Source organism: Trichomycterus rosablanca, chromosome 10, assembly GCF_030014385.1.
Source record: "Trichomycterus rosablanca isolate fTriRos1 chromosome 10, fTriRos1.hap1, whole genome shotgun sequence".
Lineage (NCBI taxonomy): Eukaryota > Metazoa > Chordata > Actinopteri > Siluriformes > Trichomycteridae > Trichomycterus > Trichomycterus rosablanca.
Window position 1 is genome coordinate 6597833 of NC_085997.1, and position 24975 is coordinate 6622807.

At 41.7% G+C, this 24975-nt stretch overlaps 7 non-coding genes across 7 annotated transcripts; 4 read left to right on the top strand and 3 right to left on the bottom strand.

The window, feature by feature from the left end:
- Positions 1 to 461: 461 nt before the first annotated feature.
- trnal-cag (transfer RNA leucine (anticodon CAG)) lies at positions 462 to 544 on the bottom strand. The gene has a single exon. It is a non-coding gene; the product is annotated as a tRNA-Leu (tRNA).
- Positions 545 to 1389: 845 nt separating this feature from the next.
- On the top strand, positions 1390 to 1462 carry trnar-acg (transfer RNA arginine (anticodon ACG)). The gene has a single exon. It is a non-coding gene; the product is annotated as a tRNA-Arg (tRNA).
- A 6926-nt stretch (positions 1463 to 8388) lies between these two features.
- Positions 8389 to 8461, top strand: trnaa-cgc (transfer RNA alanine (anticodon CGC)). The gene has a single exon. It is a non-coding gene; the product is annotated as a tRNA-Ala (tRNA).
- Positions 8462 to 9892: 1431 nt separating this feature from the next.
- Positions 9893 to 9965, bottom strand: trnaa-agc (transfer RNA alanine (anticodon AGC)). Its single transcript has one exon. It is a non-coding gene; the product is annotated as a tRNA-Ala (tRNA).
- Positions 9966 to 12689: 2724 nt separating this feature from the next.
- trnak-uuu (transfer RNA lysine (anticodon UUU)) lies at positions 12690 to 12762 on the top strand. Its single transcript has one exon. It is a non-coding gene; the product is annotated as a tRNA-Lys (tRNA).
- A 398-nt stretch (positions 12763 to 13160) lies between these two features.
- On the top strand, positions 13161 to 13233 carry trnaa-agc (transfer RNA alanine (anticodon AGC)). Its single transcript has one exon. It is a non-coding gene; the product is annotated as a tRNA-Ala (tRNA).
- A 9362-nt stretch (positions 13234 to 22595) lies between these two features.
- Positions 22596 to 22678, bottom strand: trnal-cag (transfer RNA leucine (anticodon CAG)). Its single transcript has one exon. It is a non-coding gene; the product is annotated as a tRNA-Leu (tRNA).
- Between the last annotated feature and the right edge of the window lie 2297 nt (positions 22679 to 24975).

Here is a 24975-nt window from a genome sequence, read left to right on the forward strand (position 1 = left end):
TAGTATATGATGTAATTAACATCCATTTAAATAATGTGAACATTTCCATTTTTGTCGTAAAATACTGCTGTAACAATGTAAATGGACGCTGAATAAACATACTTAAATGGATATTTAAGTATTTAATTACATATTTAAATGGATGTAAAGTACATCATATACTAAATAAACCAAAATGGGAACAAAGACCCCACCACCACCACCACAAACACCAAAAAAATAACCCTCCAGCAGAGCTGCAACAATAAACAGAGCAAGATCAGGATGAATACATGATTCAGTTTCTCACATTTTCAGTGATCAAAAGCCTGGGTCCTGGCATCCATGTGGATGTTACTTTGACACGTAGCACCTACCTCAGCATTGTTGCAGACCATGTTCACCCTTTGATGAAAACTGTATTCCCTGATGACTGTGTCCTCTAGATTTATATAAGAAGTAGATTTGTATAAATCATGAACTGTCAGAAGTGGGATTCGAACCCACGCCTCCAGGGGAGACTGCGACCTGAACACAGCGCCTTAGACCACTCGGCCATCCTGACCTGAACGGACATTAAGAAAGACAATTTTCCTCAACACCCCCACATGGCCACAGATTTGTACGAACTGCTGAATCTTTTAACATTATTATGTATGTTAGAGGGTTAAAGACATAAGTTTGTATAAAGCACTAGCAGTCAGAAGTTCAAACCCACGCCTCAATGAGAGACTGTGACCTGAACGCAGCTCGTTAGACCGCATCCTGACTAGCTTGGGTACCATCGACACCACCCTCGCCCCACACGGACTAATATTTGTACAAACATTTCACATTATTATGTAAAGTAAATGTACTGACTGTAACCCATTTGCTGCACTGTACACTTTGTCACTAGGCTGTAAACCATATATCAATAGAAAGGGAGCCCCATATGAGCACTCCAACTGACCAAATAATGTTTTTTGGATGGACCATTGTTAGCACTGTAACGGCACTTGCATGTTAGGGTGTGTTTTCTCTGGTATGAGTGTATTAGGTACAGCCTTCTTGTTGGGTTTTTAACTGACTGGATTATTTATTAAGATTATTTATTATTTTTTAAGAACTCAAACCCTGTTGTGCTCGTTGTTTGCCTATTAGTTCCTCGTTGCCTTGTTGCTGTAGCTCATGCAGCTTGTTCTGTTGAAACTGTGACTGTAGTCTATCAGGGAGCAGTGGCTGAGCATTGGGAAGCCATGCTCATATAGTGGTTAGTACTCTGCGTTGTGGCCGTAGCAACCCCGGCTCGAATCCAAGTCACGGCCCTGTCTTTTTGTATGCCGTGCTTCAAAGGTTTCTATTCTCTCCTCGGGCAAGAGACCGAAATGAGGCTGGAGCTTCAGGAAAGTCAGAACCATAGTCAAACAGGGGCCAGTGGCGCAATGGATAACGCGTCTGACTACGGATCAGAAGATTCTAGGTTCGACTCCTGGCTGGCTTGGTTTCCTTATGCCTTTTTTTGTCTCTCTAACTCCTTGTGTATGGAGCACCAACAATGAATCCAACAATGGAGGTCTTGTCAAAGTGAAAAAGACTTGTCAGAGCGGAAAGAAGTGGCTGATGCTGTTGGAACTATGACTGCAGTCTATCAGGGAGCAGCCGACATGAGCCACCAGTGGCAGACTGCTGGGAAGCCGTGATCGTATAGTGGTTAGTACTCTGCGTTGTGGCTGCAGCAATCCAGGTTCGAATCCGGGTCACGGCACTGTCTTTTCGTATGCCGTGCTACGAAGGTTTCTATTCTCACCTTGTTCTAACTCCTTGTGTATGGTTCTCTGTACCCCAGATCCAACAATGCAGGTCTTGTCAAGGTGACAAAGACTTGGTAGAGCGGAAAGAAGTGGCTGATGCTGGCACCAGCCGATACTGAGCTTTGCAGTTTCCCATATGGTCTAGTGGTCAGGTTTCCTGGTTTTCACCCAGGTGGCCCGGGTTTGACTCCCAGTATGGGAATTGCCTTCTATGATTGGACTTGAGCAAAACTTTGCCCATTACTTCCTCTGCGCCTTGTTGCTGTAGCTCAAGCAGCTTTTTCTGTTGGAACTATGACTGCAGTCTATCAGGGGGCAGCCGACATGAGCCACCAGTGGCAGACTGCTGGGAAGCCGTGATCGTATAGTGGTTAGTATTCTGCGTTGTGGCCGCAGCAACCCCGGTTCGAATCTGTGTCACGGCACTGTCTTTTCGTATGCCATGCTTCGAAGGTTTCTATTCTCTCTCTTTTTTTGTCTCTCTAACTCCTTGTGTATGGTTCTCTGTACCCCAGATCCAACAATGCAGGTCTTGTCAAGGTGACAAAGACTTGGCAGCGCAGAATGAAGTGGCTGATTCTGGCGTCAGCCGGTGCTGAGCCTTGCAGTTTCCCATATGGTCTAGCGGTCAGGATTCCTGATTTTTACCCAGGTTTTCGACTTCCGGTATGGGAATTGGCCTTTATGATTGGACTCGAGCAAAACTCTGTGTATTAGTTCCTCGGCGCCTTGTTGCTGTAGCTCAAGCAGCTTGCAGTTCAAATCTTAGGCCATGTGGGGGTGTTGAGGAAAATTGGCATTGGTAATGTGCAAGCAAGTCAGGATGGCCAAGCAGTCGTTCAGCTCGCAGTCTCCCCTGGAGCCGTGGGTTTGAATTCCCCTTCTGACAGCTCATGCTTTATACCTTCAAAATGGGAACAAAGATGCAAATGCACATAAGGTATTACAGTTACATATAATCACAAACACCCCACCACCACCATTAAAAAGAAAACCCTCCAGCAGCACTGCAACAAGAACAGAAGAATCTCCTACAAGTCCAACCAAATCAAAGAGAATGCACTTCATAAAAGACCTCATCCCCGAATATGGCTGCATGTTGGCACTGTCGGCTGACTGAGACTTTTTGAACTGCGCTATTTTGGCCCTTACATAAAGCAGCATCAACCCTTAAGTCCGTCTGTCAGTGGTACAAAGACAGTTATGCAGCATTAACGCTCTGCTCTGTCAGTACATTACAATTTGCAAAGGGTAAAGGAGGTTCATAGTAGGGGGAATTAGCTCAAATGATAGAGCGCTCGCTTAACATGTGAGAAGTAGCGGTATCGATGCCCGCATTCTCCAGTGAAGAAACATTATGATCATTTAAGGCATCACGTAATATGAAACTTGTTGCGTCAATGCTCACTGAAACGCAGCATCAAAATTTACAATCTTACAACGACATTTACGCTCAATTTTCACTCAAATCATTTTTAAATTTTTTAAAAGATTTTTTAAAAATCATTTTTGATTTTTAAATTGCCAAACGCAATAACTTGTAATTTTTCAATTTTGAAATGTTTTTGGTTAAAGCAGCGGTACGTGACATTTTGTTGGTTTTTTATCTGGTGAACTGCTTTGTAAAAGATGAACAGCTGAAACTCACGACATCCCCTTTAAATGCAGCATCAACCCTTAAGTCAGTCTGTCAGTGGTACAAAGACAGTTATTATTTTTTTCAGTTCGTCCTAAAAGCTGGGATGAACATTTTAAATAAACTGAGTCTGTGATGATATAAAAGCACCGCATAATATAGAAAAGAGTACGTGAGATTAAACACGTTGCACTCCTACTTAATGCAGCATCAATGCTCTGTTAATCCATTAAAATTTACAAAGGGTAAATGATAGTTTTTGTAATAGAAAACTAAGACTAACTAGGACTAAGATTTGTACGAACTGTAATATCTTTTCACATTATTTTGTATGGTAGTGGGTTAATGACATACATTTATATCAAGTACATGCTGTTAGAAGTGGGGTTTGAACCCACACCTCCAGGGGAGACAGTGACCTGAACGCAGCGCCTTAGACCGCTCGGCCATCCTGACTTGCCAAGAAATGATTAATACCACCCTCACCCCACACGGACTAAGATTTGTCTGTAATAATCTGTAACTCATTTGCTGCACTGTACACTTTGTCACTAGCCTGTAAATCATATATCAATAGAAAGGGAGCCCCATATGAGCACTTCAGATGACCAAATGATGTTTTTTGGGTGGACCATTCTTAGCACTGTAACGGCACTAGCGTGTTAGGGTGTGTTTTATCTGGTATGAGTGTATTAGGTACAGCCTTCTTGTTGGCTTTTTAACTGACTGGATTATTTGTTACGAACTCAAACCCGGTTTGTGCTTCTTGTAGGCTATTCAATCGTCCACAAGATTGAATAATATAAATACAGTTAATATTGTAATATATAATAGAATGACTATAAAGCTGAGTCTGAGCTTAAACACTTGCACCCTGAGTTTATAACGCTCTGTTAGTACATTAGTAAAGGTAGAGTCTTCGTAAGGGGAATTAACTCAAATTGTAGAGCGCTCGCTTAGCATGCGAGAGGTAGTGGGATCGATGCCCACATTCTCCAGTGCAGAAACATTATGATCATTTGGCAGCAACTCGGAATCTGAAATGATCAAATTAAGGCGAAATTCGTTGCAGTATTAATCTTTAGGCCAGTCTGTCAGTGTTACAATGTCATTAACGCCCTATTTACTCTTAAACAGTTTTATTTACATACCTTTTTTGTTTTGTTTTGACAGAAACACATGACCTTATAATGCTACAATATTAAAATGCATCAGAGTTTTATTTCTTAGTTTAATCGCTGCTATTGATATAACTGAAATGATATTATTGTTATCTTTTTTATTTAGTTTTTGAAGTTTTTTTGAAAAAAAGACTCACAGTGATCATTACCAGGATAAAACAGGCAGTGAATGAATGAATGTATTTCATAATAAGAAACAATAAGAACATCCATCATACCACCAGGTGGTGGAAGTGTGATTGTGTGGGGATGCTTTGACATTTGGGTGACTTCATGGGAGTCTTAATCGATTGAACCAGGAATAATGAACCACTGCCCTGATTCTCAGTGCTGAGAATCATCCACTATCTAAATAATACCTGCTCTGTGGTGGTCCTGACCATTGAAGAACAGAGTGAGCAGTCTAGAGTCAGTAATTGTAGAACTACAAAGTGCTTCTATATGGTAAGTGGAGCTGATAAAATGGACAGTGAGTGTAGAAGCAAGGAGGTGGTTTTAATGTTATGGTTGATTAGTGTAAACTCACACACTGCTGTATGTGCTTGCATGACTGTAGGACGCGTTTTCAGTGCATTACCGTAATATCCATAAAATGTGTTCTTGCGATTTCAGTGCAGAAAAGTTTGTGTAGAGACTGCAGCAGCGGATACTGTGTTTGTTTAGAAATTGTGGTCATACTTTTTTCAATAAGGTAAGTTTATTAAAATAAAAGTTTTTTGTATATTAGCTTCTGGATATTTTCGGATGCTACGGACAAAACTGTGTTGTACTGCTATGATGATACGACTATGTTCCAAACCCTTTTAGACTCTTTCACCACCGTTAGCGCTTCTCTCAGTTAGTTCAGCTCATTAAATATATTATCCACAGTATCGCTTACTTTTACAAACCCAGTTTCAAGGTTTAGACAGAAGAGAAAATGTCAATGTAAATAGACAGCAGTTTGTAAAAGATGTTATTTATATTCTAGCATACAAACATACATCGCTCCAAAATATGAATGAACGCTTCAGTCAGGGTTGCCAGATTGCGCATTTCAAATTAAGCCAAAATGCATGAAAAACCGCCCCACATACTCACGAAAAACAGCCGATAATCAGCGCTTAAACAATATTAAACCAGTTAAACATGACCTACTACTGCTGATATCTCACAAATCAGTGATTATAAATTATGAATGGCATTTGAAATAATGAATGGCATTTGAAATAATAAAAAACTAAGACTAAGTCTTAAGAAGTGTTTCTTTAGGGTTTTTTGTGTTCTTGCTAGAACTGTTTCTACTTGAAGAACCGTTTAGTATAATTCAAGGTTCTTTGCTAACTCAATTTGATTTGTATAGATTTTTTTTATTTTGCCACATACAAAATGCACATAACATAAAATTTTACACTGCATGTGTAACATGTTCTCCACACCAACTATCTGTTTTAAACAGACTGTAGTAAATAGAGGACCGTTTAAATCTATATTTATGTGCAGCCTAATAATGCACTGAGTTTTAGATATTAATACCCACATATTTTATGTTGAATGACATGCATCATAATTTCAGTTCTTGCTTCACAGAGCCGCTTTGTTATTGCACTGCACCAAACAGTTGGTATATCCTGCACTATTTTGGCCCCTAATGCAGCATCAACCCTTAAGACTAGGGATGTCCCGATCACGTTTTTTTGTTCCCGATCCCGATCCCGATCTTTAATTTTGATCCCGATCCGATACCGATTCTCAAACCGATACTTGTACTTTCTAGATATTGTCTAGATAAGAACTAGATAACACTGTTTACACAGTGCACACTTCAAGTACATTACAGTTATTCAAATTAATTCAATGTACATGTTTAACAACTGAATAGCTCTGCAGTGCTGTAGGAAAAAAAATGGCCTGCATCCAAGCTATTGCTTAATGTTCTTTTACAAAATAAAAGTAAACAAACCTAGTGCAGCATTGTAGTAAAATTGAAGTGAGATAATTACAGTTTCACTTTGAACTTCATATTCAAAGAACATAATTCTGTTTAATGCAGTGATACACTAAAAATGAACAAAAATCTCCACTCACAAGTGGTGTAGCAGCTTAACTTGAATATAAAAAAACAAATAAGTTACTTAACAGCATTACAGTAAAACCTGAATACCAAAATAAAATGGAAAGTCACTCTTTTGTTATGAAGGAAAGCCAGTTCTTAAAGTGCTTGTATTGTGACAATGGTTTGATGGACAGGTCTACGCAAAGTGAGTGTGTTTTGACCCTTTGGGGCTTCCATAGTGCATGGGATAGCGTGCTCGGCTCTGGCTGTCCGCTATTCGGAACAGAAGAAGTTAATAAAGTGTTTTGCTCCCGACAATTTGTGAATATACCGTGTATTTTATTTCTTTATTAAGCGAGTGCATCACTACGACGCTCGGTTACATAACTAAGCCAATCAGAGCGCTCGATACTGAGATGTCTTTCAGTCTTGTAATGCCAAGTTCACACTACACGACTTTCCAAGTCCTCAGGTCGCTGTACAGTTCACACTATACGACTGAATCTCCTGCACTCGGGAGTCTTTCAGTCGGTGTGTATTTCACACTACACGACTGATCGGCGATAGGGGGTTTCACACTACACGATCTATCACCAACTGGAATCGCAGGCGAGCTTCTCTGGTCTCCCTTTTTTTCTTTCTTTCTTTTTTTTTTTTTTACAAAAACACACGTGAGAAGTGACGAGAAGTTTAATGATACGACGTCCAAAAAAATGAACGTCAACAAGTAGCGAGAGATCAAAGGGTTTGTGCGCTGATGTGCAGCGTAATATCAAGGAGGAAAAATAAATGAATCTGAGTGGATTTGGCAACACAAACAGTATATGGCTTGTTCTGTAGTAAGTTTTGCAATGCAGCGTGGGTATTATGTTTTGAAGAGGACGATCAAATCAGAAATACTGTAAAACGTGTGTGTGTCGGTGTATCCTGATATAAACTATATTAATTAAGCCCCTGTCCCCTGTCCTCTCCTGCATTTCCCCTCACGCTGTATCCTGTGTTCTCATTGGCTGTTCGACATGTCACTCATTCCCAGTTGCCCGTCTGAGATCAGATATCTGGCGTGCTAGAAAACTCAATCCAGTCGCCGAGCGCTCGGCGAGCCGGTCGGGTCGAGTTGTTGGATAGTTCACACTTAGCGACTGAGAGCCGAGTTTTGATCGCCGAGCAAACGCTGAGTTGCTCCCGACCCGGAAAATCAATCGCCGACCAGTCGCCGAGCGAAAATCAGGGCAAAAACCGTGTAGTGTGAACTAGGCATAACACGTAAACTCGTAAAAGTTGTATGTTATGGTCCTGAAGTTTTCATACTCGGATTAAAAGTTATTGTTTTGTAAACCGGAGTGATCCTCGACTCACACACCATATAAACAGTACAATTCTACAGTAATGAACGCAGCTCTGCTCCTACCGCCTCGTAAAACGCTCGCATTGCAGACATTACACCGCTGTTGGACTCGTTTCACTTTCCAATTTAAAGTATTTTCACACAGCGGACACAGCGGATCTAATGCCGATTTCCGATCAGTTAAAAATGCCTTGATCTGCCCCGATCCCGATCTGTGAGATCGGATCGGGACATCCCTACTTAAGACAGTCTGTCAGTGGTACAAAGACAGTTACGATTTGGTTCAGTTCGTCCTAAAGGCTGCGATAAACGTGAGTACGTGAGCTTAAACACGTTGAACCCCCACTTTATAATGCAGCATCAATGATCTGTTAGTACATTACAATTTACAAAGGGTAAAGGAGAATTCTTTATTCGGGGAATTAGCTCAAATGGTAGAGCGCTCGCTTCGCATGCGAGAGGTAGCGGGATCGATGCCCGCATTCTCCAATGCAGAAACATTATGATAATTTAAAGGCATCATGTAATGTGAAACTCGTTACCACTGAAACGCTGCGTCAGAAATGAGGTCAGTTTTCGCTCTATTTTCATTCATCGTTTAGTTTAAAGGCCTTTATTAATTTTTTTAATTGACAAACACGCAATAACTTTAAAACAAACTTGAAACAAATCTTTTCACATTATTATGTATGGTAGAGGGTTAAAGATGTAAATTTGTATAAAGCATGAGTTGTCAAAAGTGGGATTCAAACCCACACCTCCAGTGGAGACTGCGATCTGAACGCAGCGCCGTAGACCGCTCGGCCATCCTGACCTACCTGCTAAGGTCTAATGCCAATCCCACAACACCCCCACGTGGACTAAGCTTTGTACGAACTGTTGTATCTTTTCACATTATTATGTATGGTAGAGGGTTAAAGATGTAAATTTGTATAAAGCATGAGCTGTCAGAAGTGAGATTCAAACCCACGCCTCAATGAGAGACTGTGACCTGAACGCAGCACCATAGACCGCATCCTGACTAGCTTGGGTACCGTTGACACCACATCATATATCAATAGAAAGGGAGCCCCATATGAGCACTCCAACTGACCAAATAATGTTTTTTGGGTGGACCATTCTTAGCACTGTAACGGCACTAGCATGTTAGGGTGTGTTTTCTCTGGTATGAGTGTATTAGGTACAGCCTTCTTGTTGGGTTTTTAACTGACTGGATTATGTTTTAATAACTCAAACCCTGTTTGTGCTGGTTGTAGGCTATTCAGTCGATCACTAGATGGCATAATATGAATACAGTTAGAAAGTAAAACGATGTCGCATGCTGACCTGTGTGGAATACAACTAATGTATGTAGTACTAAGAAGTGTATCTTAAGGGTTTTTTTGGTGTTCTTGCCGGAACTGTTCTACAGGACAATGTATGTTAACGTTTGTAATTCAAGTCACATCCTTGTGAGGATTAAAGCAGCTTGCAGAGCTTGGATAGCTCAGTCGGTAGAGCATCAGACTTTTAATCTAAAAGTTGTTTATTACTGCATTAGGTAAGCGGTAATGTCCTGTACTACATGCTGTATTTACAAAGTTGAAGAATTTGTACTTTGTGAGATGTTATTAAGTGAAATATCATGTACTTGATAGGCTTGAAATAATAGCACACTGTATGTGTAACATGTTCTCCACACCAACTAGTTGTACGCCCAGCTGTTCAAACAGACTGTAGTAAATAGAGGACAGTTTAAATCTATATTTATGTGCAGCCTAATAATGCACTGAGTTTTAGATATTAATACCCACATATTTTTTGTTGCCTTAAAGACTCACTTAAATCCTGATCATAATTTTTGATTCTGCTTTCATTAAGCAATGCTGCAACGAGTTTCATATTACATGATACCCTTAAATAATCATAATGTATCTGCACTGGAGAATGCGGGCATCGATCCCGCTACCTCTCGCATGCTAAGCGAGCGCTCTACCATTTGAGCTAATTCCCCTTACGATGCATCTTTGTTCCCATTTTGAAGGTTGTGATATTGCTTTAAGCTTAACTTTTCTTTTTCATGTAATTACTGATATTTTACTGGATCTCTGCTGATATCTTGTGGGCCATATTGACTAATCAGTGAAAATTAATGTGCTGCCTTGTATAATAAAACCATTATGCTTATTTAGCTTTAATTAGCTTTAATTATTAAACAGTTAATAAGATAGTGATGGTGAAACTAATAACCTGTTATTACCATCACTAAGTGTTTTTACCATCACAACAAGTTATGTGTTGGTAATGACATGTTGAGGTAATGACAGTTTTTACTTAAGGAAAAAATGAGGGGCGATCTACCTGTATGCACTGTGCGATCGACTGGTAGATCGTGATCGCCGTATTGGGCACCCCTGATGTAAAACAACTGTACTTTTGGTAACCCCTTTTGGAGTCTTTCCAAGAAATTGCTCCTGATGACTTTATTGTTTATTAAAACACAACATTTCCATCACAGATCTGCTTCAAACTTAGGGAGATCCGCTGTCAGAACTCGGACACAGTCTCTATGTTCAAGTCTACTGTAGATTGAAAACATATTTATTTACTCAGGCTTTTGATTGGTCTTTTCAAACTAAACAAGCAAACCTAGTTATGCTGTAATAGTTAGGGGTGCTGGAGTCTAATCCTGTAAAACTCTCTGATATTTTACTCTTAACGATTTCACATTGTAACAACATCTTCTGTTGTTTTAACCCGAGGTGGCTCTGACGGAAACCTGTTCACCCTCTCGAGGTTAAAGACTGCAAGTCGAGACTGCAGTGCCAACAATGCTGCTCCTACTAGATGTGACAGTGACCTGGCGTGTTTGCCCCAAAAATGTCCAGAACTTACAACAGACTTTATCACAGACTGGACTGAACAATGAAGAACTCACATTATTTTTTTCCTAGTTACAACTTTCAGCAATTTTAACCCTTTCTTAACAAAACATTTATCCAATGTCCTTTGTTGTGGACAGCAGGACTTACTACACCCGGTTTTTAGCCTATTTCTATACAAGGAAGCAGAGGGCTGAGTAAGGCAGAAAATATTTTATGGAACAGATTTATGCAGGAAATTCAGGTGGTGGTGTGTTAGTGTGTGTTGTGCTGGTATGACTGGATAAGACACAGCAGTGCTGCTAGACTGAGAATAGTCCACCAACCAAAAACATCCAGCCATCAGCACCCAGTGGGAAGCGTCCTATGTCCACTGATGAAGGTCTAGAAGATGACCAACTCAAACAGCAGCAATAGATGAGCAATCGTTTCTGACTTTACATCTACAAGGTGGACCAACTACGTAGGAGTGTCTAATAGAGTGGACAGTGAGTGGACACAGTATTTAAAAACTCCAGCAGCGCTGCTGTGTCTGATCCACTCATGCCAGCACAACACACACTAACACACCACCACCATGTCAGTGTCACTGCAGTGCTGAAAATGATCCACCACCTAAATAATACCTGCTCTGTGGTGGTCCTGTCAATAATTGTAGAACTACAAAGTGCTCCTATATGGTAAGTGGAGCTGATAAAATAGACAGTGAGTGTAGAAACAAGGAGGTGGTTTTAATGTTATGGCTGATTAGTGTAAACTCACACTGCTGTATGTGCTTGCATGACTGTAGGACGCGTTTTTCAGCGCATTACCGTAATATCCATAAAATGTGTCCTTGCGATTTCAGTGCAGAAAACTTTGTGTAGAGACTGCAGCAGCGGATACTGTGTTTGTTTAGAAATTGTGGTTATACTTTTTTCAACAAGGTAAGTTTATTAAAATAAACGTTTTTTTTGTATATTAGCTTCTGGATATTTTCGGATACTACGGACAAAACTGTGTTGTACTGCTATGATGATACGACTATGTTCCAAACTCTTTTAGACTCTTCCACCACCGTTAGCGCTTCTCTCAGTTAGTTCAGCTCATTAAATATATTATCTACTGTATCCCTTATCTTTACAAACCCAATTCCAAGCTTTAGACAGAAGGGAAAATGTAAATGTAAATAGACAGCAGTTTGTAAAAGATGTTATTTATATTCTAGCATACAAACATACATCGCTCCAAAATATGAATGAACGCTTCAGCCAGGGTTGCCAGATTGCGCATTTCAAAGTCCGCCAAAATGCATGGAAAACCGCCCAAACATACTCATGAAAAACAGCCGATAATCAGCGCTTAAACAATATTAAACCAGTTAAACATGACCTACTACTGCTGATATCTCACAAATCAGTGATTATAAATTATGAATGGCATTTGAAATAATAAAAAACTAAGACTAAGAAGTCTTAAGAAGTGTTTCTTAAGGGTTTTTTGTGTTTTTGCTAGAACTGTTTCTACTTGAAGAACTATTTAGTATAATTCAAGGTTCTTTGCTAACTCAATTTGATTTTTATGGATTTTTTATGGCGCATAACATTTAAGAACTGAAAAACAATCGTGCAATTGATACAGGGAAAAGGTGAAAGAAAGGAATCTGTTTGTAATCTACCTGCAAAATTCTCCTCCAGAGATGTTTTTCTTTGTGTGTGTAAACAGCAACAGCCTTCACCTAAAACTTTATATAATCGCCTTCAAGAGAGCCGAAACAGGTATAAAACATTTTATATTAATTGAAGTTCTACAGGACAACGTATGTTAAAGTTTGTAATTCAAGTCACATGCTTGTGAGGATTAAAGCAGGTTGCAGAGCCTGGATAGCTCAGTCGGTAGAGCATCAGACTTTTAATCTGAGGGTCCAGGGTTCAAGTCCCTGTTCGGGCGAGTCGTTTATTACTGCATTATGTCCCATACTACATGGTTTTGTTTAGAAGGTTGAAGAATTTGTACTTTGTGAGATGTTTCTAAGTGAAATAGCATGTACTTGATCAGCTTGAAATAATAGCACACTGTATGTGTAACATGTTCTCCACACCAACTAGATACAGACTGTAGTAAATAGAGGACCGTTTAAATCTATATTTATGTGCAGCCTAATAATGCACTGAGTTTTAGATATTAATAGGCACATATTTTATGTTAAATTACATACATAATAATTTCAGTTCTTGCACTGCACTAAACAGTTGGTATATCCTGCACTATTTTGGCTCTTACATAATGCAGCATCAACACTCTGCCCTGTTAGTACATTACAAAGGGTAAAGGTGGTTTGTTTGTCAGGGGAATTAGCTCAAATGGTAGAGCGCTCGCTTAGCATGCGAGAGGTAGCGGGATCGATGCCCGCATTCTCCAGTACAGAAACATTGTGATTATTTAAGGGCATCACATAATATGAAACTCGTTGCGTCATTGTTCACTGAAACACAGCATCCTAAAGGCTGAGATGAATGTTTTAAATAAAGTGAGTCTGTGATGGTTTAAAAGCAACACATAATACAGAAAAGAGTACATGAGCTGAAACACTTGAAGGCAAAATTAAATATGAACTCGTTGCGTCATTGCTCACTGAAATGCAGCATCAAAAATCAGGTCAGTCTAGGTTCGACTACTGGCTGACTTGGTTACCTTATGGCTTTTTGGTCTCTCTATGGGTATGGGAAGTGGTCTTTATTGTAGCGTAAAAGAGAGATTTGCATGTAATTATTTTTTTTTATAATTAATAGCTTCACGAGGCACAACCAACATTTAGTTGTTTGGTTAGGCTAAATTGTTTCAAAAAACCTAATTCATAACATATCAGTCCCTTTCTGTTGGGGTAAGTACATAAAGCCGATTATTTTTCTCACCGAGGTAATTAAAACCACAGCGCTAAGTTTTGAATCGTTGTAATGTTTCTTAAACTAACAAAACATAACACATACAATGCAGTGGCGGCTGCTGGTCTTTCAAAGAGGGGAAGCTCATTGTCGGCTTACATCATAAAATTTGTCAATTTATTTATACTTAAATTCTGCCCTCTGTTCCTTTTCAAGAAAATGGCCTGTGATCCTATCGTACCAAGTAGGCGTCTTTTCCAGGGACTTGACCAGTGTCCTGAAACAGATACTATGAGTGTGTATTATTTACACAATGAACAACGGAAATGGTCAAGTAATTTCACCAAGCAAATACCAAGAAATGGGTTGCAGTTTATCTTTCGACTTCACTCGCAAAATCCGCGATGGGACTGAAGCTCCCAGTGATTAAGTGATATGTAGATCTCAAAATAGCTGTCAATAAAAACGGGATTCAGCCTTTCGACTGATCCTCCAATCATCTTGCAGAAGCTCAGCATCCAGACCTGCCCACAGCTCCATTCACCCCCAGAGACGCTCAGCGTCCGGGGGCGGGACAAAATCGTGGCATTTATCCAATGACCGGCGAGTTTCGAAGCAATGAAAAAAACCGTTCCATGCAGCCCCATTGAAGTGAAGAGACGCTCAGTTTCTACGGGCAAATGCATTCACGCTACGGGAGTTAACAAGATCAAGTCAGTCGATTTGTGATAAGTAGCTGATTCTGAACGAACTCGTCTTCAAGATGAACGTGTTCTAACGCATTTGTAGTCAATTAAATGTTAACACAACTGTACATATTTGACCATTTAATTTTTGACATTTTAGTCTTAGAGAAATCGCCACTGATACAATGACAGTTAAAAAGTAAATGGCATAACTAAGTGGTAATGATAGAAGTATAAATCTGTAGGCGAACTATAACATAAAATTAGCGTATGATTGAATGGTAGGTGGAAACCAGAGATTTAGAGCCTGATTGAAGCGTATGCTATTGTAACCCATATGAAATATGGAGCTACTAAAACGTCAAAAGTCCTTTAAGAGGTGTAATTACTTGTCGTCCCCAAAAGAGGGCGCAGTGGTAGAAAAAGACTTTACCTTCGTTAGTTTTTCCCTTTTTGGTTTGAGAGATCTTGAGAGGTTGCTGCAGACCAGCTGAGCAATATTCGGTACAAATTACTACATAATGGTTTCAAATATTGACTTTTAGCATATATTAGAGCTAATGAACTGGATTTTTTTTACCAGAATTCCAGCTATGAACGTGAGGGAGGCGGTTTTCTGTCAAGTAATAAGTGTTTGAAACTTCCGTGAGTTTGTTCTGATAGCCTAGCTAGCCACTGTAAAGGGAGAGTACACCTTCCTTTTGAGTTCATACGCTTTTCATTAGAAATGGAAGGAATAAAAAACCAATTGGAGTTATGAGAATGTTCTTTAATGCTTGTGGAAATGATTTAAAAGTATAGCTATGCTAATCGCTAGCTAGAATTACTAATAGCGTGGTGGAGCCTTAAAGGCACAGTGCACATATTCTGTTAAGTCATTCAGTTTGGTTAGATTGATACATCTTAATTATTTACAGCACAACTGTGCTATGATTGAACATATTTTGGTTATCATAATGTACATATTAATGGAGTTTAGTGATGGTTCAATTCAAATTCATGTTAAAGGGATAATTGCACATGTTACAGCTAAAAAGTTGGAAAAGAGTAGTAATTCATTAGTCAGTGCTAAAATACCAATACTGAAGTGATGTATGGTAATTCCTTACATGTTAAATGTCAATGTTGCTGTGATGTATGAATGTTAATTAATCATTTGTAGTCAAGGTGCATCCTTAGTTTTTGTACATGTCATAAGATGTTCTGAAATTAAGAAAATAACTTAGAGATCTCATTTTAGGGAACATTAAAGAATAGGAGCAGTCATTGTTCTGCACTATCTGTGTAGATTGGTTTTTCTTAGACGCACAGAAAAACTTGGAGAATTGTGATGGCGAGCCCAGCCCTGTGAAACTGTTGATGGTCGTAGAAGCGGTGTGGCCTACCGTTAAGACTGTTTACAGAAGACTCCGGATATATCAGAGTTTTTGCCCAGGACCAGATAAGAACCTACTCACACTATTTACTCTACCTGGGTAAAACAGCCATAGGAAAATACCTTTAATACACACATTCAAGGACTAGAACTTAATTTTTGAATCTATACCTCTTTAAATATAAGGAGTGGTATTGAATTGAAGATCTCTTAACATAATTCCTATTTGTAAGAGCTTATTTATTTCTTTATTTCTAAGGTTTTTTTGCAGCACTATATGTGATATTTCATTGCTTGTGTGGCAATAAATGTGTTTAACTTCACCTTAACATCTCTCATGATTTCAAGGTATACTGCTATTCAAACCTAGTTAAATGTTAGTGCCTTTTTGTTACTGTTATTAGCAAGCTTAGGTGCTACACTATCAATTATTAGTAGAAACGAATTAAACAGGGTAGCGAAGCCAACAATTCACCGTGAGCACCTGAAAAACATGTACCTGTCCACTGAAGGAAAACTGCAGGGGAGTGTCCAGAGCCGAATCACCTCAACGTCGGTCGGTTTCTCTGTTCAGGCACTGATTTATGGAGAAATAGCTTTGTCTGCCAGCAGAACTAATCCCAGGCGCCGCAACACAGCGACCGTTGGTTCAAAAGTGTTTAAATCGGACTGAAGCGCTTCCCTTTCTTTGTCTTTGCCAGTGCTGTGCCTTGCAGTTTCCCATACGGTCCAGCGCTCAGGATTCCTGGTTTTTACCTAGACGGCCCATGTTCGACTCCCGGTATGGAAATTGGTCTAAGCAGTGGTGCAATGGATAATGTGTCTGACTACGGATCAGAAGATTATAGGTTCCACTCCTGGCTGGCTCGGTTACCTTATGGCTTTTTTTTGTCTCTCTAACTCCTTGTGTGTGGTTCTCTGTACCCCAGATCCAATAATGCAGGTCTTGTCAAGGTGACAAAGGCTTGTCAAAATGTGGAAAGAAGTGGCTGATGCTGGCGTCAACCGGTGTAGAGCCTTGCGGTTTCCCATATGGTCTAGTCAGGATTCCTGGTTTTCACCCAGGCGGCCCGGGTTCACCTCCTGCTGTGGGAATTGGTCTTTATGATTGGACTCGAACAAAACTTTGCCGAATAGTTCCTTGGTGCCTTGTTGCTGTAGCTCAAGCAGCTTGTTCTGTTGGAACTATGACTGCAGTCTACCAGGGAGCAGGAAGTGGCTGATGCTGGCACCAGCCGATACTGAGCCTTGTAGTTTCCTATATGGTCAGGATTCCTGGTTTTTACCCAGGCGGCCCTGAATCGACTCCTGCTATGGGAATTGGACTTGAGCAAAACTCTGCGTGTTAGTTCCTCGGCGCCTTGTTGCTGTAGCTCAAGCACATTGTTCTGTTGGAACTATGACTGCAGTCTATCAGGGGGCAGCAGACGTGAGGCACCGCTGGCAGACTGCAGGGAAGCCGTGATCGTATAGTGGTTAGTACTCTGCGTTGTGGCCGCAGCAACTCCGGTTCGAATCTGGGTCATGGCACTGTCTTTTTGTATGCCGTGCTTCGAAGGTTCTTATTCTCTCTTCAGTCAAGAGACAGAAATGAGGCCGGAGTTTCAGGAAAGTCACGACCGCAGACTCACAGGTGCCAGAAGTTCCCATATGGTCTAGCGGTCAGGATTTCTGGTTTTCTCCCGACTCGAGCAAAACTTTGCCTGTTAGTTTCTCGGCGCCTTGTTGCTGTAGCTCAAGCAGCTTGTCTGTTGGAACTATGACTGCAGTCTATCAGGAAGCAGTTGACGTGAGCCACCAGTGGCAGACCGCTGGGAAGCCGTGGCCGCAGCAACCCTGGTTCGAATCCGGATCACGGCACTGTCGTTTTGTATGCCGTGCTTCGAAGGTTTCTATTCTCTTTCAATTTTTTTCTCTCTTGCTCCTTGTCAAGGATTCAAGGAGGGTTTATTGTCATTCACATCACATGTGGTACATGAGGTGGAACGAAATTATGACCCAAGGTCCCAGTTACACCCAATAAAATAATCTAATATATACAATACAAAAGAATAATCATGAATATGAAAAATATTTACAAATATAAAAAGTAGAAGTAAATGTAGCAATGTAAAAATGTAGAAATATAAAAATGTGGAAATGTAAAAATGTAGAAATGTAGCAGCAACATGAACAATAAGAGTGCATTTAACTTATAAGCATGGGTAGTAGAACTGAGTAGCAGCATAATGAAGTGTCCAAGTGCAAGGTGCAAAGACAGTGTCTTATTGTGCGTGAGTGTAAGGTGTCCAAGTGTTCTCTGAAAGTATCAGTGCAGAGTGTTTGGCGAGGTGGAGTTTGAGAGTCTTACAGCTTCGGGAATGAAGCTGTTTCTCAGTCTTGTTGTTCTACACTTAATGCTCCGCAGCCTCCTGCCTGAGGGGAGCGGGACAAAAAGTGAGTGTGCTGGGTGAGTGGGGTCCTTCATGATGCAGGTGGCCCTTTTCCTGCATCTGGAGGTGTAGATGTCGGTGGTGGTGGGGAGGCTGACTCCGACCGTCCTCTGTGCCGCCTTCACCACTCTCTGCAGAGCTTTCCTGTCTGCAGCCGAGCAGCTTCCATGCCACACGTTGATGCTGGAGCACAGGACGCTCTCCACCACACATCTGTAGAAGGAGGTGAGGACTGAGCTCCCGAGTCCGGCTTGCCTCAGCCGCCTGAGGAAGTAGAGCCGCTGATGTGCCTTCTTGACCAGACAGGAAGTGTTGTTGCTCCAGGTGAGGTTGTTACTCAGGTGCACACCTAAGTACCTGTAGCTGGAGACCACTTCCACCGCAGATCCTCCGACGTGCAGGGGGAGGTGGGCGTGTCTGCTCCTTCTGAAGTCCACGATCATCTCCTTCGTCTTCTTCGTGTTGATGCAGAGGTTGTTCTTTCTGCACCAGTCCTCCAGGTGTTCCACCTCCTGTCTGTAGTTGGACTCATCATTGTTTGTGATGTTTCCAACCACTGCTGTGTCGTCCGCAAACTTCACAATATGACAGCCCGGATGGAGAGGTGAGCAGTCATATGTGAGCAGTGTGAACAGGAGGGGGCTCAACACACAGCCCTGAGGGGAGCCAGTGCTGAGGATAGTGGTGGAGGAGGAGATGTCATGGATCTTCACAGACTGCGGCCTGTTGGTCAGGAAGTCCAAGACCCAGTTGCAAAGGGAAGTGCTCAGTCCAAGTGAGGAGAGTTTGTTTGTTAGGGTCTGGGGAATCATGGTGTTGAAAGCAGATGTAAAGTCCACAAAGAGCAAACGGACATAAGAATCCTTCTGCTCCAGGTGGGTGAGTGCAGTGTGGACCACAGAAGAAATGGCATCTTCTGTGGAGCGGTTCTGTCTGTATGCGTACTGGTGTGGGTCCACAGTGATGTCGATGGTGGCTTTGATGTGGGTCATAACCAGTCTTTCAAAGCACTTTGTGACTATCGGCGTGAGGGCTATTGGCCGGTAGTCATTCAGACCAGTCACTTTGGAACTCTTGGGGACCGGGATGATGGTGGCGGTCTTCAGGCAGGTGGGAACAGCTGCTTGGATGAGGGAGACGTTGTAAATGTCCGCCAGGACCTCGCAGAGCTGATCCGCACATTCCTTTAGCACCCGCCCGGGAATGTTGTCCGGGCCAGCAGCTTTCCGTGGGTTGATCTTTTTAAGAGTCTTCCTCACTTCTGCTGGTGTAACGCTGAGGGGCTTTTCTCCAGGTGGGGGGGTGAGTCTGGTGCTGGGGGGGGTGTCAGGGTCCTCAAAGCGGGCGTAGAATTTGTTGAGGGCTTCGGGCAGGGACGGGTCTTTGAGGCATTGTGCATCACTGGATTTGTAGTCTGTGATGCACTTGATGCCCTTCCACATGCTCCGTGGATCCTGGGAGGAGAAGTGTCCCTGGATTTTCTGAGCATATGCAGCTTTTGCTCTTTTTACCCCTGCAGTCAGCTCTCTTCTAGCCCTCCTGAGCTCTTGTGAGTCACCAGACCTGAAGGCAGCATCCCTGGCTTTCAGCAGAGCACGCACCTCTGCATTCAGCCAGGGTTTCTGGTTCGGGTAGCAAGTCACAGTCTTGGTGGTGGTGACATCCTCCACACACTTGCTGATGTACCCCAGAACAGAAGATGTGTAGTCCTCCAGATCCAGCTCCCCCTCACACTCAGCAGCCTCCCTGAAGATCTGCCAGTCTGTGCAGCCAAAGCAGTCCTGCAGCACCGCGTCGCCGTCGCTGGGCCACACAGTGATGGTCTTCTGTGTGGGTTTGGAGCGTCGCAGCGGGGGGTGGTATGCAGGGACCATCAGGATGGAGATGTGGTCTGAGAGCCCGAGGTGGGGGCGGGGGACGGCTCTGTATGCGTCTCTTATGTTGGTGTAAACACGGTCGAGTGTGTTATTTCCCCGTGTTGGGATGTTCACATGCTGGAAAAACCTCGGCAATGTGTCCGTCAGTTTTACGTGGTTAAAGTCCCCCGCTACCACGTAAAGCGCCGCCGGATGCTTGTTCTGGAGCGAGCTGATGTTGTCATGGAGCTCCTCCAGCGCGTTGTTAGCATTAGCATCCGGTGCTATGTAAACAGCGGTGACGAACACAGCCGTAAACTCCCGAGGCAGATAGTGTGGCCGACACTTTACAGTCAGTTGTTCTGTCGCCTCAGAGCAGTGGCTGTTTACCAACACGCAGTTTGTACACCAACCTTTGTTTATGTAGACACATAAACCGCCACCCCGTGCTTTTCCGGACAGCTGATTGCGATCCGCTCGGAAGAGCTGCCGGCCGGCGAGCTGAAAGGCTGAGTCCGGCATGTTGTTGTTTAGCCAGGTTTCCGTGAGACCTGAGACGTGAGACGTGAGATGTTGTTGTTTAGCCAGGTTTCCGTGAGACAAATCACAGCGCAGTTCCTCATCTCATCAGAAACACTCATCCTCAGCCGCAGAAGGTCCAGCTTGTTATCCAGAGAGCGGACGTTAGACAGGAACAGAGATGGAATTGGGGGTCGGTTAGCATTAGCCTTTAGCCTGGCTAATACACCGCCGCGCTTCCCCCTCTTCTGACCCCGCTCGCACCGCCTCCTCTTGCCCTTTGTCCGCTGCGCTCTGCTCCCCCACGCCGGTGTCCGGAGGAGTTGTTGTCTGCCGAGCGCAGCTCGAAGATTATTGTCCATAGTTGCTGCCTTTGTGGCCAAACTGTCCTTTATCTTATAAAGTTCCGTTCGGCTATAACTCACACACTTGAGATGCGTGGAGTTAGTGTTAGAAACGACGAAAAAGTTACTAAAAACTGGGTTTTCGCTGGGAGCGTGAGAAGCCGCTGCACTACTGCGCGCCGCCATACTTAACGAATACTTGTGTATGGTTCTCTGTACCCCAGATCCAACAATGCAGGTCTTGTCAAGGTGACAAAGACTTGGCAGAGCGGAATGAAGTGGCTGATGCTGGCGTCAGCCGGTGCTGAGCCTTGCAGTTTCCCATATGGTCTAGCGGTCAGGATTCCTGGTTTTCACCCAGGTGGCCTGGGATTTACTCCCGGAATGGGAATAGGTCTTTATGATTGGACTCGAGCAAAACTTTGCCTATTAGTTCCTCGGCGCCTTGTTGCTGTGGCTCAAGCAGCTTGCAGTTCAAATCTTAGGCCATGTGGGGGTGTTGAGGAAAATTGGCATTGGTAACGTGCAAGCAAGTCAGGATGGTTCAGCTCGCAGTCTCCCCTGGAGCCGTGGGTTCGAATTCCCATTCTGACAGCTCATGCTTTATACCTTCAAAATGGGATCAAAGATGCAAATGCACATAAGGTATTACAGTTACATATAATCACAAACCCCCCCCCCCCCCCCCCCCCCCCCCCCCCCCCAACCATCAAAAAGAAAACCCTTCAGCAGCACTGCAACAAGAACAGAAGAATCTCCTACAAGTCCAACAAAATCAAAGAGAATGCACTTCATAAAAGATCTCATCCCCAAATATGGCTGCATGTTGGCACTGTCGGCTGACTGAGACTTTTTGAACTGCACTAAACATTTGGTATATCCTGCACTATTTTGGCCCTTATATAAAGCAGCATCAACCCTTAAGTCCGTCTGTCAGTGGTACAGACAGTTATGCAGCATTAACGCTTTGCTCTGTCAGTACATTACAATTTGCAAAGGGTAAAGTGGGTTAATAGTAGAGGGAATTAGCTCAAATGGTAGAGCGCTCGCTTAGCATGCAAGAAGTAGTGGGATCGATTCCCGCATTCTCCAATGCAGAAACATTATGATCATTTAAGGCATCACGTAATATGAAACTTGTTGCGTCATTGCTCACTGAAACGCAGCATCAAAATTTACAATGTTACAACGACATTTACGCTCAATTTTCACTCAAATCATTTTTATTTTTATTTTTTTATTTTTTTTTTTAAATCATTTTTGATTTTGAAATTGACAAACACACAATAACTTGTAATTTATGTCTCGGAGTTTTATCTGAAACGACTTTTTTTTTTTTTTAAGTAGCGGTACGTGACGTTTTGTTGGTTTTTCATCTGGTGAACTGCTGATCTTTTTTCAGTTCGTCCTAAAAGCTGGGATGAACGTTTTAAATAAACTGAGTTTGTGATGGTATAAAAGCACCACATAATATAGAAAGGAGTACGTGAGATTAAACACGTTGCACTCTTACTTAATGCAGCATCAACGCTCTGTTAATCCATTAAAATTTACAAAGGGTAAAGGATGTTTTTGTAATAGAAAGTTAAGACAAACTAGGACTAAGATTTGAACGAACTGTTATATCTTTTCACATTATTATGTATGGTACAGGGTTAATGACATACATTTGTATAAAGTATGTGCTGTCAGAAGTGGGATTCGAACCCACGCCTCCAGGGGAGACTGCGACCTGAACGCAGCGCCTTAGACCGCTCGGCCATCCTGACTTGCCACTGTAGGAATAATACCATCCTCACCCCACACCAACGTACTAAGATTTGTACGACCTCCTTAATCTGTAACCCATTTGCTGCACTGTACACTTTGTCACTAGGCTGTAAACCATATAGCAATAGAAAGGGAGCCCCATATGAGCACTCCAACTGACCAAATAATGTTTTTTGGGTGGACCATTCTTAGCACTGTAACGTCACTAGCGTGTTAGAGTGTGTTTTCTCTGGTATGAGTGTATTAGGTCCAGGCATTTTAACTGACTGAATTATTTGTTACGAACTCAAACCCGGTTTGTGCTTGTTGTAGGCTATTCAATCGTCCACTAGACGGCATAATATGAATACAGTCACAGTTTTTCTCAGTCGCTTTGGTGCATTTCTCACATTACTATTAACATTTGCACAACAGTAAGTGCATTTCTCAAAACAATTAGTACAAACTGCAAAACCTAGTTTATAACCTGCAAAAGCGTGTCACTTGCTCAAAATGGATAGTCAATGAAAGTGTCAGTGTCATCAAAATAAAAAGTCCTGACACCACTGTTTATGAACAAGATAGTCAAATGGCTTTGTCATGTTTTCATTGTGACAGTTCACTCTGTAAGTGTTTTCCAATGCAAAAAAGTCAGATCATGGTGACACTACCTGAAAATGCTCAAGACAGCACTATACACTATTAGCACACCCATTTGAAATCTACAGTTAAGTTACACATTACTGTATTTAGTGAGGTAAATGAGTACAAGACACTCAATACGTATGTTTCACATTTTTACTGCAAATGCTCTTTGCAATTCTAATTTGTTCACAGCATTGTGCTAAAGCAAAGTACAAACTTATTTACAACAAACATAAGAAACACCCTTTGGGTAGAGCTGTGCACAACTGTAAACAATATTGCAGTACATATTGGAACTGAATTGGAACATACAACATACTGATTTTGACAACTAGTTCAACATTTTTGTATGTAATGATTCAAGCAATGAAATGAGGACTATTAGTTTCATAAGGAATGACTATTCAGCATTCATAAGTATAGTTCATTTTGACTGACATGACATAGCAAATGATAATGTTATAAAACAGCAGAGAATTGTATGGAAGCAATTGATGCATGTCCAAAAGCATTTGCAATTTGTTGGAAGGAATGAGAAACTGCTACTATGATGTGCACAAATGACTAAATCTTGTGGAGGCTGAACTAACAGTTATGAGAATTTTAATTCTGATCAGAGAAATGCACCAAAGCAATTGAGAAAAACTGTAATATTATATAATAGAACGACTATAAAGCTGAGTCTGAGCTTAAACACTTGCACCCTGACTTTATAATGCAGCATCAACGCTCTGTTAGTACATTAGTAAAGGTGGGGTCTTCGTAAGGGGAATTAGCTCAAATGGTAGCGCGCTCGCTTAGCATGCGAGAGGTAGTGGGATCGATGCCCGCATTCTCCAGTGCAGAAACATTATGATCTTTTGGCAGCAACTCAGAATCTGAAAAGATAAAATTAAGGCGAAATTCGTTGCAGCATCAATCTTTAAGCTAGTCTGTCAGTGTTACCATGTCATTAACGCCCTATTTACTCTCAAACAGTTTTATTTACATAACTTTTTTGTTTTGTTTTGACAGAAACGCATGAACTTATAATGCTACAGTATTAAAATGCATCAGAGTTTTATTTCTTAGTTTGATCGCTGCTATTGATATAACTGAAATGATATTATTGTTATCTTTTTTATTTACTTTTTGAAGTTTTTTTGATAACAAAAAAGACTCACAGTGATCATTACCAGGATAAAACAGGCAGTGAATTAATGAATGTATTCCATAATAAGAAACAATAAGAACATCATACCACCAGGTGCTGGCAGTGTGATTGTGTGGGGATGCTTTGATATTTGGGTGACTTCATGGGAGTCTTAATCGACTGAACCAGGAATAATGAACCACTGCCCTGATTCTCAGTGCTGAGAATCATCCACTTACTAAATAATACCTGCTCTGTGGTGGTCCTGTGGGGGTCATGACCATTGAAAAACAGAGTGAGCAGTCTACAGTCAGTAATTGTAGAACTATAAAGTGCTTCTATATGGTAAATGGAGCTGATAAAATGGACAGTGAGTGTAGAAACAAGGAGGTGGTTTTAATGTTATGGCTGATTAGCAGGCACGTGCACAGACATTTTTGGGGGCAGGTGCTCAAGCAAAAAAAAAGGGCACCCATCACCAAAATTATTAATAAAATAAAATAAAAAACAACACAGTAGGATATTTAACTTGTATATTTT